The sequence below is a fragment of the Triticum aestivum genome, chromosome 1A (assembly GCF_018294505.1).
Source record: "Triticum aestivum cultivar Chinese Spring chromosome 1A, IWGSC CS RefSeq v2.1, whole genome shotgun sequence".
Classification (NCBI taxonomy): Eukaryota; Viridiplantae; Streptophyta; class Magnoliopsida; order Poales; family Poaceae; genus Triticum; species Triticum aestivum.
In genome coordinates this window covers 528,992,834-529,007,682 of record NC_057794.1, presented here as the reverse complement: position 1 = coordinate 529,007,682, position 14,849 = coordinate 528,992,834, and positions in this window count along the sequence as shown.

Genomic DNA, 14,849 nt, shown 5'->3' with positions numbered 1-14,849 from the left:
GGTCGAGCCGACTCCTGGTTGTTTTGACTTGTTCTTCATTCTTTCCGTCTTGGCAGACTTCTTCCCTGGCCACTCGCAGGACGCCATTCAAGCTATCGAGGCCGACCGCGAGGAGCAGAGGTCGGGTGGCACGGAGATCGCCGTTGATGCCCCTCGGACTCTTGATGAGCATATTCTGAGCATTGGGGCTCGCCTGTGGCCGGTCCACCAGATGTTGCGCCGGCTTCAATGTGTCGGCGCCCAAGCGATCGCCGCCCTGTCGCTAGATGTGCAGGCTCCGCGCACCCCCCCCCCCAGTCGGACTGCCGACTGGCTGGAGGTCGCGGCTGGCCGTCTTGAGGCCTGGAAGGGTTCCTCGGCCCGGGCCGGAGCGCGCCGAGCCATGGAATTCATCAAGGCGTGGTATCCGGGGCTGGATCTAGATCGGCTGGCCACACTCTGGTCAGAGGCCCAGCCGGAGCTGGCAGCCGCGGAAGATGCCCTTGTCAAGCGTGCGGTGGCGATCGCCGAGTACACTGACAACGACATCTTTGTCCCCGAGCGGGCTGAAGACGGCGAGGAGGTGCCGCCGAAGTGGTTTGGGCTGAACCCCGACTACGGCGAGGACTCGGCAGAGGTGATCGACTCCAGCGTTGAGGAGGAAGACGAGGCGGAGGATGGGAGCGAGACGGAGGCACCGGACGTCGGAGCGGATGGCCGGCCTCAGCTCGACCGCGCCTCCAGCAACGAGCCGTGCCCGCCCGAGCCGACTACTACCGGAGGTGATCTAGCCGAGACCGCCCAGCCGGCCGCCCCAACGTCCAACACCGCCGTCTCCTCCGATCCACCAAACCCGTCTGCCGTCCCCTAGGCTGCCACCTTGTCTTTGTTTTATTTGTTCTAATAGTTTTTGAAGAACTTGTTAATTTGCACAATTCCACCCACGGGGTGTATTTTGAAATTCTGCTCGAAGATTCGGCCAAGGGCCTTTGTTATGTAAATATTCATCTGACTTCTATCCTTCTTGCTCATTGTTCTTTTGGCTTTTTCCTTTGCCGTCTTCCCTCAGTTGCCATCTTTGTCAGTCAGACAGCCGCTCCGTGGACTGCTGCTGGATCGAATTCTTGGTCACTTTGGGAAGGCAAGTACTTAGCCATTTTTAGGGTTGTTTAACAAGTCAGATAGAAGGCGTTAAGCCGACTATTCAAGAGTCGGTTTGTGAAAAAAGGCTAGAAGCCGGCCTTAAGCTATGTTTGTGCTTTGAGTCCTTAGCCATTTTTCATGTGGACGCCCATTCTTCCTTACTCCTGCCCACTAGACAGTCGCTCTGCGAGCAGCGGCTTCTGGCAGGAAATGGTTTAGACACCACACACTACTTGTTCGGCTGTAGGAAGCATTTCATACCGCAGGTCGGCAAGTCCCCGGGCCGACTAGTCGAACCCGGTGCCAAACGGCATAACAAAGAGTAATATACTCGAAGGCATATTTCTTATCATATAGATAAAAGAGGGCAGTCCCCGAGCTCTTCTCGGGGGGCCCGAAGTCTTAGTACTTTTAATACAAAAGATAGCATGATACATACTGCGTTTAACTGTAAAATTTTCGGAGGAGATTTGCATTCCGTGGCCGCTCTGTCTCTTTGCCGGAGTCATCCCTCTTGCATGCTCGGGGCTTCTGAGCATCGACCAGGTAGTAGGAGTCGTTGCCCAGCACTTTGCTGATGATGAAGGGGCCTTCCCAATGTGCCGACAGCTTGTGCTGGCCGGCTGGTCGCTGGATTAATCGGAGCACGAGGTCGCCCTCCTGGAAAGATCTCGTCCTAACCTTCCTGTTGTAGTCTCTGCACAGGCTCTGCTGGTAGATGCTGGACCGACTGAGTGCCAACAGCCGGCCCTCTTCCAGCAGGTCGACACCATCTTGTTGTGCTTCTTCTGCTTCTTCCTTGGTGTACATGGTGACTCGCGTGGAATCGAACTCTATGTCCGTTGGGATGACGGCATCAGCACCGCAGACGAGGAAGAAAGGCGTGAAGCCGGTTGACTTGTTTGGAGTCGTGAACAGACTCCAGACGATGGCTGGCAACTCGTCGAGCCAGCAGCCAGCCGAGCGCTCCAGAGGCTCGATCAGCCGGGGCTTGATGCCGGACAGGATGAGGCCGTTTGCTCGCTCCACCTGGACGTTTGACTATTGATGGGCGATGGATGCTAGGTCCAGTCGGATGCCCAGTGTCGTAGAGAAACGGGCTAAGGCACCTTTGGCAAAATTCGTGCCGTTGTCGGTGATGATGTTGTGTGGTATGCCGTACTGAATTGTGATGTCGGAGATGAAAGTCACGGCAGTCGGCCGTTCAGTTTCTTCATTGGCTTCGCTTCTATCCGCTTGGTGAACTTGTCCACTACGACAAGTAAGTGAGTTAAGCCACCTCGTGCCGTCTTGAATGGTCCCACCATGTCTAGACCCCAAACTGCGAAAGGCCAGGCAATGGGGATGGTCTTGAGTGCAGAAGACGACTGATGTGGTTTGGAGCAGAACTTCTGGCACCCTTTGCATTTTTGGACCAATTCCTTGGCCTCTTCTAAGGCCGTTGGCGAAAAGAAACCATGTCAGAAAGCTTTGGCGATGAGTTCTCTTGAAGCCGCATGGTGGCCGCACTCGTCTTGATGGATGTCTTGGAGAATTGCTAGGCCTTGCTCTGGCACTACGCAGCGCTGGTAGACACCAGTGACGCTGCGCCTGACCAGCTCTCTGTTGACTATGGTGTAGGCTGCCGCTCGGTGTTGTACTTGCCGAGCTAAGGTCTCATCAGTCGGCAGCTCTTTGCTCACCAGAAACTTGAGGATGGGCTGGGCCCATGAGGGTGCTGCTATTTCTTCGACTACCAGAACTGCGACTTGGACGAGGACAGCAGGGCTGGGAGGTGGCAGGTTGGAGTCAACAACCGATTGCTGGGTTAATGAAGTCCCCGGGCCGACTGGCGCGGCTCTTGGGCCGAGCTCTGGAGTCTTCGAGCTGGCCGCCACAGTCCCCGGGCCAGGTTCTGCAGTCCCTGGGCTGGCCTTAACTGTTGTGGCTTTGTAGCCATCCGCCAAAATCCCCGTACCGTCTGCCGGAGCTCTGGAGTTGGATCTGACTTCTTCGGGAGGAGCCAGCATGAAGATGGAGTTTGATTCTGGTGAAGGCTTGACAGATGGCTTGAGGAGGCGTTGAAGGGCGACGCCGAATGGTATTGCTTGGCGGGTAGAGCCGATTCGTGCCAAGGTGTCTGCTTGGTCGTTGTCGTTTCTTGGCACATGGAGGAACTCGCATCCCTCGAAATACCCACTGAGTTGCTGCACGAGGAAATGGTAAGTCGCCATGTTTACATCTTTGGCGTCCCAGTCTCCAGACGACTGTTGAACGACTAAGTCCGAGTCGCCATAACACAGTATCCGGCGAATGCCGAGTTCTTTGGCAAGCCGGAGCCCGTGAATGAGCGCCTCGTACTCGGCGACGTTGTTGGAGGCGGAAAAATGGATTTGAAGTGCGTATTTGAGCTTGTCGCCTTTAGGAGAAGTGAGGACAACGCTGGCTCCGAAGCCGGTGCGCATCTTGGAGCCATCGAAATGCATCCGCCAATGGGTGGAGTCGGGCGCTGGAGGTAGGTACTGGGTCTCGGCCCAGTAAACGAGAAAGTTGGCCAATGCTTGTGATTTGATGGCGGTGCGGGGCTGGTAGTGGATGGTCTAGGGAGCCAGTTCTATGGCCCACTTGGCCACTCGGCCAGAAGCATCTCGGCTTCCGATGATCTCGGCAAGTGGGGCCGTGCAGACCATAGTGATTGGATGCTCTTGAAAGTAAGGCTTCAATTTCTTGGTGGCAAAGTGCACGCCATAGCACATCTTCTGGTAGTGGGGGTAGTTCTGCTTGGACGCTGACAGTACTTCGCTCAGGTAATATACCGGTCTCTGGACAGGTAGTGCCTTGCCTTCCTCCTTGCGTTCCACTACAATGACCATGCTGACTACCCGGCTGGTGGCGGCGATGTACAAGAGCTTAGGTTCCTTAGGAGTCGGAGCCACCAGAACGGTTGGAGTAGTCAGCATCTTCTCCATGGTGTCTTTGCTTGATTCCTAATTTCTCCATGGTGTCCTTATACAGGATGTTGATGCTGCTGCCTCCGTCTATCAGAACTCGCGAGAAACGAGCAGCTCGTCTATCCGTGGAAAAGGTGGCATCCAAGACGAAGGCATAGGAGCCCGGACTCGGCATCACCTCTGGGTGATCGGTCCTGCTCCAGCTGATAGGCTTCTCGGACCAGTGCATGAACTCTGGCGTCTCTGACACTACTACATTCACCTCTTGTCGCTGCAGCCGCTTGCTGCGTCGATCATCAGCCATGCTGGTAAATATCACGTAGGCTCCATGCTCTTCGGGGTACTCGTCTTGTACTGCGCCGATTGGCCTGACAGCCGGCTTCTGGGGCGGAGGCGGAGGCTGCTGCCCAGCAGGCGGGGGAGGTAGGAGGCCGTCTCCTTTGGCGATCCTGGTGAGCCAGTGGCACTTCCGGGTGGTGTGCTTCGACGGCTTCGCACTGCTATGGAACTTGCAAGGACCATCCAGGGTCTGCTCGTATGATAAAGCCGGCAACCAGTTGGGCTTGCCACCTTTCTGTCGCTTGGGTGGAGGCTGCCCATCCGGCTGCTGGCCTTCAACTGTCGCGACCTGCCGGCTGCTGGAAGCCAGCTGCGAGGCCTTGTGCTTGTGGTCGTTCTGCTGTTGCCGCCGACTGGCGTCTCATGCCAGGGTTCTTGGAGCCTGAGGGGCCACTTTGCTAGTTGCGCTAACTTGAATCTCTGCCTTCATGGAGGAGTCGGCCGTGGCATACTTGTCTGCTATGATCAGCAGCTCGTCGAGGGTTTCTGGCTCGTCGTAGAGGAGCTTGTGCTTGAGGAGGGTGCCTTCTCTGCACCCGGCGGTGAAATACTCGATAGCCTGCACCTTGTGCACGCCCTCACAGGAGTTCCGAAGCTTGGCCCAATGCGTGAGGTAGTCGCAGGTCGCCTCGTTGGGGCCTTGCATGCACAAGGAAAGTTGACAAGGCTTGGGAGGACGCTTGTACGTGCTTGTGAAGTTGCGGACGAATGCTTCGGTGAAGTCGACCCAGCTGTTGATGCTGCGGGGCTTCAGGCTGTTCAGCCATGTCCGGGTCGTGCCCTGAAGCATGAGCGGAACGTATTTTACAGCGACACACTTGTTGCCGTTCACTATGTTGACAGCCGTGGAGTAGTCAACCAGCCAGTCCTCCGGCTTCACGGAGCCGGCGTACTTGGGCGTGTCTCTTGGGAGCGTGAACCCTTTTGGAAAGGGCTCGTCTCGAATGCGGGGCCCGAAACAAGCGGACCCAACTCGTCTTCTTCTTCCAGCGCCAGGGATCAGTGAAGTCGATTGATCCGGTGGTGGGCATCGTTTTCCCCAACTCCCTCTCGGCGGCCAAGGCGGTCGCCGAGAGTCTGATGGTCAAAAGGCGGCAGGGAGACTCGCCTTTCCTTGCGAGGAGGAGGAGGTGGACAGTCATCCCATCGTTTTACTACTCTCGGGCGGCCGTCTTGGTCGCGCTCTATGGTAATGTGAGTCCGACTATGGCTGACAGTCAGATCCTTGTGTTTTCTTCCTCGGGCGCCGCCAGTCGGCGTCCGAGACGTCGCACCTTGATCTCGGCGAAGGTCGTCGTTTTGCCACTGTCGTGCCTCCGTGTGGCAACCGGCCTCGTTCTGCTTGGCAGCCGCATCGAGGAGCCGCTGGACTCGCTCCATCATCAGGTGGCGCTCTTCGCCCTTGAAGTTGTCCAGCTCGTCCACCGCCACCTGGGCGGCTCGAATGTTCTCCGCAGGCATGGTGTACAAAGGGCGACTTGCCCGGAATAGGTTGGCGATGGCCACGCCGTGCTGCTGGACCGTGCCAAGGCGGCTGGTCCCAGCTGGGGCCGGCGAGCCACCAATAGCGCGATCTATCTCACGCTGGTAGGCTTCTGACAAGCGTCTCATGCTAGCCAGCTTCTTCGCGCCTTCGACCAGCTGAAGGCGGGGCGCCTCCAACGTCTCCGCGTCAGCGTCTTCCGGAATGGGCGCAGTCAGGTCTTGTAGTGCCGTGCCAAGTGGGTCATGCGCTCCTCCGCCGGGAGGCTCGTCATGACCGATGATGAGCACCTTGGTGACGGTGCTTCCGTATCTCTCCGCACGAGGGAGAGGTTCATCGTAGACCACCACATTGGTGGGGAACGCGTCGAGCGACATGGTGTCGGAGTCGACCAGCATCGGGTTGGTGGAACCTACAGACTCCAAGTCCCCGACATGCTCGCCGGTGACGTGGAGTTGGTCGAGGAGGCCGGCGAGGAGGCTCTCGGGGCCGCCCGTGCCTGCGTTGGATGCAGGCTCGTCGGAGAGGCGAACCTCTCCGACAAGTACGGCAAGGCAGCTGGCTGCGCAGGCGATCTCAACGCCGTGCTGCGCGTCAGTGCAAACTCCATTTGGTGTGCCTGGCTGGCTGCGCTCGCCAGGGATGAAAAGGGTTCCCGTCCAGAGCAGGTCTCTGGACGATGGTGAACCAGTCCCCACGGTGGGCGCCAAATGTCGGGGGTTGGGTGGGACATATGCCAAAGGATGATTTATCATGGTGGGGGCGAGTAGAACGTCGTTGGTGCCTGGAAATGGGATAAGGCGAAGACATGCACGCCAGCGAATCTTACCCAGCTTCAGGGCTCTCCGGGGAGATAATACCCCTACTGCTGCTCTACGAGGTCTCCGCATGATCACTATGGCAAAGTGTTTACACAGTTGCTCCTTGAGCTGTTTCCTAGAGGTAGGAGAAGGCAAGGCTAGCTCTCTCCTTCCTATATGATCTGGTCTAGTGCTAATGGATTCCAACCCTTTGCATGGATGCCCTGGGGTGTTTATATAGGCCTACCGCCCAGGGGTACAATGGTAATCCGGCTGGGTGCGAGCCCAGCCGTCAGTCCCTCTGGCCGCCGTCTTATCCGCCGACTCCTGGGGCCCGCCGACTGGTGGGCCCTGCCGGCTGGCTTGGTGTGGGGCCGACAGGCCGCGTCCGCCGCGGGCGGGTCTTTGCCGGCTGCAGATTACTGTAGCCGTGCCTCTAATGACGCAGGCTTGGTCATGAGGTCGTGGCGACAGCCCCGCCGTCTGGAGGGCGATCACTGTGGCCACTACTTGTCGTGTTTGATTAATGGCGCGTGGGGCCCGTGGGAGGGGTCGGCTGACTTCTGGTGGCCGACTCCCATCCGGGCCGACTGGTGGTGCTTTCGCCATCTTTCGTATGCCCGCCTATTGGTGGGACCCATCAACCCTGGGTCATACCAGCAGGCCGTCATGGGCACAGGGCTCCGCCCCTGGGGGTTATGTCAGGGTCGGCATGGCAACAGTGTCGCGCCGCGTGGAAATCTTCGCGTATATGGCGTACTGTAGCCACGCCTGCCCTTGGAAAAGGGGTGGGAGTGGTCCTCACTGTGGCCACTCCCCGTCCCGTCCCTCTTTATGAGGGCATGGGGGTTGCTTGCGTCGCGGGCCGGCTTCTCTGGAAGTCGCCGGTCAGGAGTCGGCTTATCCTGAAGTCGTCCCTGGGACTCAGCCGCGAGTGAGAAGCCTGCCGCCTCGCCGCCAACTCTGAGAAGGCGGCTCTTCGTCCTGGGGCCTCGAGGGGTGCAGTCTGCCCCAATGTCTTGAAAGGTTCTGGGCCTCGGTTGGCCTACCCGTGGCCCATTACTCCGATAAAAAAACACTCACGAACGCGGTTTGTATCTCTCACACACACCCACGTAGGTGGGGGACATGCACGAAGAGAAGAGGTGCATGCACGGCGCACGTACTCCCGTCTCTTTCCCAACCACACCCGTGCGGGTACATGGTGGAGCTTATTTATGTACGAAAAAGGCAGCCCATGTGGTAATTTGGCACGTGTCCACTCGTTGGAGGGAGGGTCGTCTACCACGGGTGAACAAACAAATTGCGACTTGACGTGTTATGTTAAAAAAGAGGAAAACCATGTGGGGCCTACCTTAGAGTCAAGGATCTATACACTGGAGTACTTTTGATGTGTCCCGTCAACTCGCAGAACGAGGAGAAGCTCGCTTAGTACGCCGTCTCCCCCGCCCACGAGCGCAGTGGCTCGCAGGATGAGGTGAAGCTTGCTTACTACGCTTTACGCCCGCTCCCTCGCCCATGCGCGCGGTGGCTCGCAGGACGAGGAGAAAAATTTACTACTCCCTCCGTTTACTCCACATCCCTACTACCTTGGTTATAGAGATTATATCATATTGTTTGGAATATATATGTCCTTTAGTAGATTTCAATATGAACTACTAGTACATACTCCAAACACTGATGTATATAGACATATTTTAGAGTGTAGATTCACTCATTTTGCTCCATATGTAGCACTCTCCCTCGCCCCTCGACCCTTGCCCACGTGGTGGACGTGCAACAATTCATTCGGTCTCATATAGCCAGAACGATATATACTGCACTACCATTATTGCTCGACTTCCCGAAGAGGCGAAGAGCCAATCACAAGGTCAATATTTTGGAGATGCCAAGCGCAAGTTTATAGGAGAACGAGTAGTAGGTGCCACGTCATTTATAAATAAAGTTTTTTTTCCTCAGTGGCACGTACGCAATATGATAGGTTCATATGGAGAGAAAAGGAGTACATAGTCAGGACGGGCCAGCCTACACGGTTGCTTGCTGGGGTTGCTCTCTTCAGACTCTCTCGCACAAAACGACTGTGGCCACATCTCTAACATCCCGGCAGATCACGTCCGCTTGGGAAAGGGGTGGATGCTTAGTGTAGATGTGGTGGCTGTCGCCGACGGTGAAAAGCCACTGTCGGCACGTCCCGATCTGGGGTCCCCGCCGTTCTCTCTCACGAAGCCGGTGAGGTTGCCTTTGTCCCTTGCTCACTGCCACAACGTGGGCAGTTGCCGCCTCCCTCCGCCCTCCTCAAGGTTGAGCTACGTCACTCAGGTACAACTCCCTTTACAGCCGGCTTGCACCACTGCTCCAGCTGCCCACATCACTCCCTGTGGATATTTCTCTACTTCTTTGCCCCGCACATACCTGTACTGGCTTCTACGTACTGTATTTGTGATGAGTTTATGTCTCATCAACTAGTCCCAGTAATCTTATTCTAATCACGCTTGTTCAATTTCTTTGCCACAGGGATGCTCATCTCGATTTTGGTGAAACTGCACAAAATGATCCGATGGTCAAAAGGTTGCAAACTTAATTTATTAGGACGCTCGAACGTTGCCAGCAAATTGAAGCCTGGTCAGGGTTCACGGTTCAAGGGCTAGGGACTGCATGGATCATTTTTTTCTTTAGCTGCCTCTGTTCCAAAATAAGTGTCAACTTTAGTAGTAGTACAACTTAGTATTAACTTTGCACAAAGTTGAGAAACTTATTTTGGAACGGAGGGAGTACATATTTGCTATGATCTGTCAATCATTGAGATGCAATAGCATGCATGTTAGTCTCCTTTGTATTTGATGAAATGTTGCAACGGGCAACCTTGGACGCAAGATACATGTAACAGAAGCTGGAAGCTTCATAGCATTGTACAAATTTATCTCGCTGATAAATTACACTACGTACTATACTACTACTTCCTCCGTTCCTAAATATAAGTCTTTGTAGAGATTTCACCATGAGCCACATGCGGATGTATATAGATGCATTTTAAGTGTAGATTAATTCATTTTGTTCCATATGTAGTGGAATCTCTACAAAGACTTATATCTACTAGTAATAGCTAGCCCCCACTACTAGGAATTCCCTATCCTCTCCTTGAGCCACGTCATCAAAATTGATGTAGCCGTTAGATGAAGTAAATCAGTCCATAATAGCCGTCTGATCTTGACGTTGAGAGGCTCCGCACTAAGCCACATGCAAGCATGCAGAAATACCGTGCCACATGCATGTGAGTGGGTTTTAAATCACGTCAACATGTCTGCATGTAAGCATGCACCGGTAGCATGCATGTAAGTGAGCTTTTAAGTCCCATTAACATGTCAAAAAGAAAAATATAATCCCATTATGTGGTAGGAGTTCAGTTGGCTGGTCTTTTTTCCTTATGTGGGACGATCTAAATGATGATGGGAGTTTATTTAGTTTGGCCACCACATTTGTCATGCGGTTATAGAGTTTTTTTGTTCTATGCAATCGATAATTTTGCGCAGAGAGATATACTGCTGTTCCGCGCCAATGCGCGGGGACTCATCTAGTAATATTTAGGAACGGAGGGAGTACTATGTAAAGATTTAGGTGTCGCACGGTGATAGTGTGAGGTGGGCCATGTAATCACTGAGCCTGCGTGTTTTCACTGCTCTTGCATGCCTCCGCTGTAAGAATGGAGAAAATTGTAATCTAGTAGTAGTAGTAGTATGCCTCCTTTCGCCGAAAGCGTGGGACATCCAGCAGTCCTACCACCTCAGTAATAAAGACCAATGAGCCGTCAAATCACATAGACCCAGAAGTAAGTTGGACGGACGAAGCAACCATCACTCTTGCGCCAGTGAGAGGTCGTGTCCACTCTGCCCGGGCATGAATGCGGCACCGATTCTTTGGAGCGGCGCTGACCGTTTCGGGCGGGAAGCGCGCGCGGGCGATGGAGGGGCTTTGGGTGGGCCAGGCTGGTCAGGAGCGGGCATGGCAGCTTTCCGCATGTCCCTACCGGACACACCCGGAAACGAGAGGATGCACCGACTCTCGTGGCTAAAATCGTACACTACACAACATCTCTCTGTAGGAGTAGGTCGATCTGTCGCTCTCTCGAACACACACATGGTGTTAAACACATACACACACACACACACACACACACACACACACACACACACGCACGCACCTTGGTCCCATTGCACCTTCTAACGTGACTTATTACACCTAGATGGAGGGAGTAGTAAGTATACGAGATACGGTGGCACACTGACTTAAGTCGAATACAAGTGGCCAAAATTTGTGTTCATGTTATAATAAGGATTCACTTAAAATAGTACGTGAGCGAACAAAGGGATCAATGGGATAGTGTTCCCGAGCATTAGCGAGATGTGTCAGGTAAGATACACCGCTGGCGCTTTTCATTTTTCTTATTAATTTTTTTGTTTCACCCTCGGACTGGTGGGACCCAACGTACTACGTGGAGAGAGGTAAGGTAACTAAGGCTGCATTATTTCTGCACCACTGTGGATAGTCTTACCAACAAAGCCACATGACACGATTATGATTGAAATCCCAATGACTCCCTAATAAGTCTCCAATGTATTTATAATTTTTGATTGCTCCATGCTATATTATCTACTGTTTTGGACTATATTGGGCTTTATTTTCCACTTTTATATTATTTTTGGGACTAACCTATTAACCGGAGGCCCAGCCTAGAATTGCTGTTTTTTGCCTATTTCAGTGTTTCGGATAAACGAAATATCAAACGGAGTCCATACAGAATAAAATCTTCAGAAACGTGATTTTCTCACCGAACGTGATCCGGGAGACTTGGACCCTACTACAAGGGATCAAAGAGGTGGTCACGAGGGTGGGGGCCGCACACCCCCCCTAGGGCGCACCCCTTGCCTCATGGGCCCCTCGGTGCTCCACCGACGTACTCATTCCTCCTATATATACACACATACCCCCAAACGATCAGAACAGGAGCCAAAAACCTAATTCCACCGCCGCAACTTTCTGTATCCACGAGATCCCATCTTCGGGCCTGTTCTGGAGCTCCGCCGGAAGAGGGCCGTCATCACGGAGGGCTTCTACATCATCCTAGCCCCTCCAATGAAGTGTGATTAGTTTACCTCAGACATTCGGGTCCATAGTTAGTAGCTAGATGGCTTCTTCCCTCTCTTTCAATCTCAATACAAAGTTCTCCCCCTCTCTCGTGGAGATCTATTCGATGTAATCTTCTTTTTGCGGTGTGTTTGTTGAGATCGACGAATTATGGGTTTATGATCAAGTCTATCTATGAATAATATTTGAATCTTCTCTGAATTCTTTTATGCATGATTGGTTATCTTTGCAAGTCTCTCTGAATTATCCGTTTGGTTTGGCCAACTAGATTGGTAGTTCTTGCCATGGGAGAAGTGCTTAGCTTTGGGTTCGATCTTGCGGTGTCCTTCCCAAGGGACAGAAGGGGCAGCAAGACACGTATTGTATCGTTGCCATCGAGGATAACAAGATGGGGTTTATTTCATATTGCATGAATTTATCTCTCTACATCGTGTCATCTTGCTTAAGGCGTTACTCTGTTTTTAACTTAATACTCTAGATGCATGCTGGATAGCGGTCGATGAGTGGAGTAATAGTAGTAGATGCAGAATCGTTTCGATCTACTTACCACGGACGTGATGCCAATATACATGATCCTGCCTAGATATTCTCATAATTATGCTCAATTCTATCAATTGTTCAATAGTAATTTGTTCACCCACCGTAGAATACTTATACTCTTGAGAGAAGCCACTAGTGAAACCTATGGCCCCCGTGTCTATTCTCATCATATCAATCTCCATCACTTTTATATTGTTTTGCTATTTACTTTGCTTTTACTTTTACCTTGCATCTTTATATCAAAAATACCAAAAAATATTCTATCTATCTGATCTCACTCTCGTAAGTGACCGTGAAGGGCTTGACAACCCCTAATCGCGTTGGTTGCGAGTAGCTATCGCTTTGTGCAGGTACGAGGGACTTGAGCGTGGGCTCCTACTGGATTGATACCTTGGTTCTCAAAAACTGAGGGAAATACTTACGCTACTCTGCTGCATCATCCCTTCCTCTTCGGGGAAAACCAACGCAAGCTCGAGACTTAGCAAGAAGGATTTCTGGCGCCGTTGCCGGGGAGTCTACGCAAAAAGTCAATATACCAAGTACCCATCACAATCCCTATCTCTCGCATTACATTATTTGCCATTTGCCTCTCATTTTCCTCTCCCCCCAATTCACCCTTGCCATTTTATTCGCCCTCTCTCTCTATCCTCCCTCTCTGTTTGCCTCTTTTGTTCGCTTGCTTTTTGTTTGCTCGTGTGTTAGATTGCTTGTTTGTCGCGATGGCTCAAGATACTACTAAATTGTGTGACTTCACCAATACTAATAATTATGATTTCCTTAGCACTCCGATTGCTCCTCTTACCAATGCTGAATCTTGTGAAATTAATACTGCTTTATTGAATCTTGTTATGAAAGATCAATTCGCCGGCCTTCCTAGTGAAGATGACGCTACTCATCTAAATAGCTTCGTTGATTTATGTGATATGCAAAAGAAAAAAGATGTCAATAATGATGTCGTTAAATTGAAGCTATTTCATTTTTTGCTTAGAGATCGTGCTAAAGCTTGGTTTTCGTCTTTACCTAAGAATAGTATAGATTCATGGAACAAGTGCAAAGATGCTTTTATCTCTAAGTATTTTCCTCCCGCTAAGATCATCTCTCTTAGAAACGATATAATGAACTTCAAACAACTTTATCATGAACATGTTGCACAATCTTCGGAGAGAATGAAATTAATGATACGTAATTGCCCTACTCATGGTTTGAATTTGTGGATGATTATACAAAACTTTTATGCCGGATTGAATTGTGCTTCTAGAAATCTTTTAGATTCGCCCGCGGGAGGCACTTTTATGGAAATCACTTTAGGAGATGCTAATAAACTCCTAGATAATATTATAGTTAATTATTCTCAATGGCATACTGAAAGAACTTCTAATAAAAAAGTGCATGCGATAGAAGAAATTAATGTGTTGAGTGAAAAGATGGATGAACTTATGGAATTATTTGCTACTAAGAGTGTTTCTTCTGATCCTAATGATATGCCTTTGTCTATTTTGATTGAGAATAATAATGAATCTATGGATGTGAATTTTGTTGGTAGGAATAATTTTGGTAACAACGCTTATAGAGGGAATTTTAATCCTAGGCCATATCCTAGTAATCCTTCTAATAATTATTGGAATTCCTACAACAACTCTTATGGAAATTATAATAAGATGCCCTCTGATTTTGAATCTAATATTAAAGAATTTATTTCTTTGCAAAAGAATTTTAATGCTATGATTGAAGAAAAATTGCTTAAGATTGATGATTTGGCTAGAAACGTTGATAGAATTGCTCTTGATGTTGATGCTTTGAAACTTAGATCTATTCCACCTAAGCATGATATTAATGATTCTCTAAAAGCCATGAGAATTTCAATTGATGAGTGTAAGGAAAGAACCGCTAGGACGTGTGCTTCCAAAGATGCATTTATTAAAGCAAATGAAGATGAAGATATAAAAGTTATTGATGTGTCTCCAATTAAATCTTTATTTTGCAATATGAATCTTGATGAAACTGAATATGATCTTCCTTTACCTAGAAGGCATTCTAAAAATTCGGAGTATTTAGATTTTAATGATGAAATTGATGAAAGTGGGATTGAAAAAAATAAAAATCTAGATGTTGCTAAACCCACTATTTTGGATTTCAAGGAATTTAATTATGAAAGTTGCTCTTTAATTGATTGTATTTCCTTGTTGCAATCCGTGCTAAATTCTCCACATGCTTATTGTCAAAATAAAGCCTTCACCGAACATATTGTTGATGCCTTGATGCAATCTTATGAAGAAAAACTTGAATTGAAAGGTTATACCCTAGAAAACTCTATGATGAGTGGGAACCAACTATTAAAATTAAAATTAAAGATCATGGGTTTTATGCTTTGTGTGATTTGGGTGCTAGTGTCTCTACTATTCCCAAGACTTTGTGTGATTTACTAGATTTCCGTAACTTTGATGATTGCTCTCTAAACTTGCATCTTGCGGATTCCACAATTAAGAAACCTAT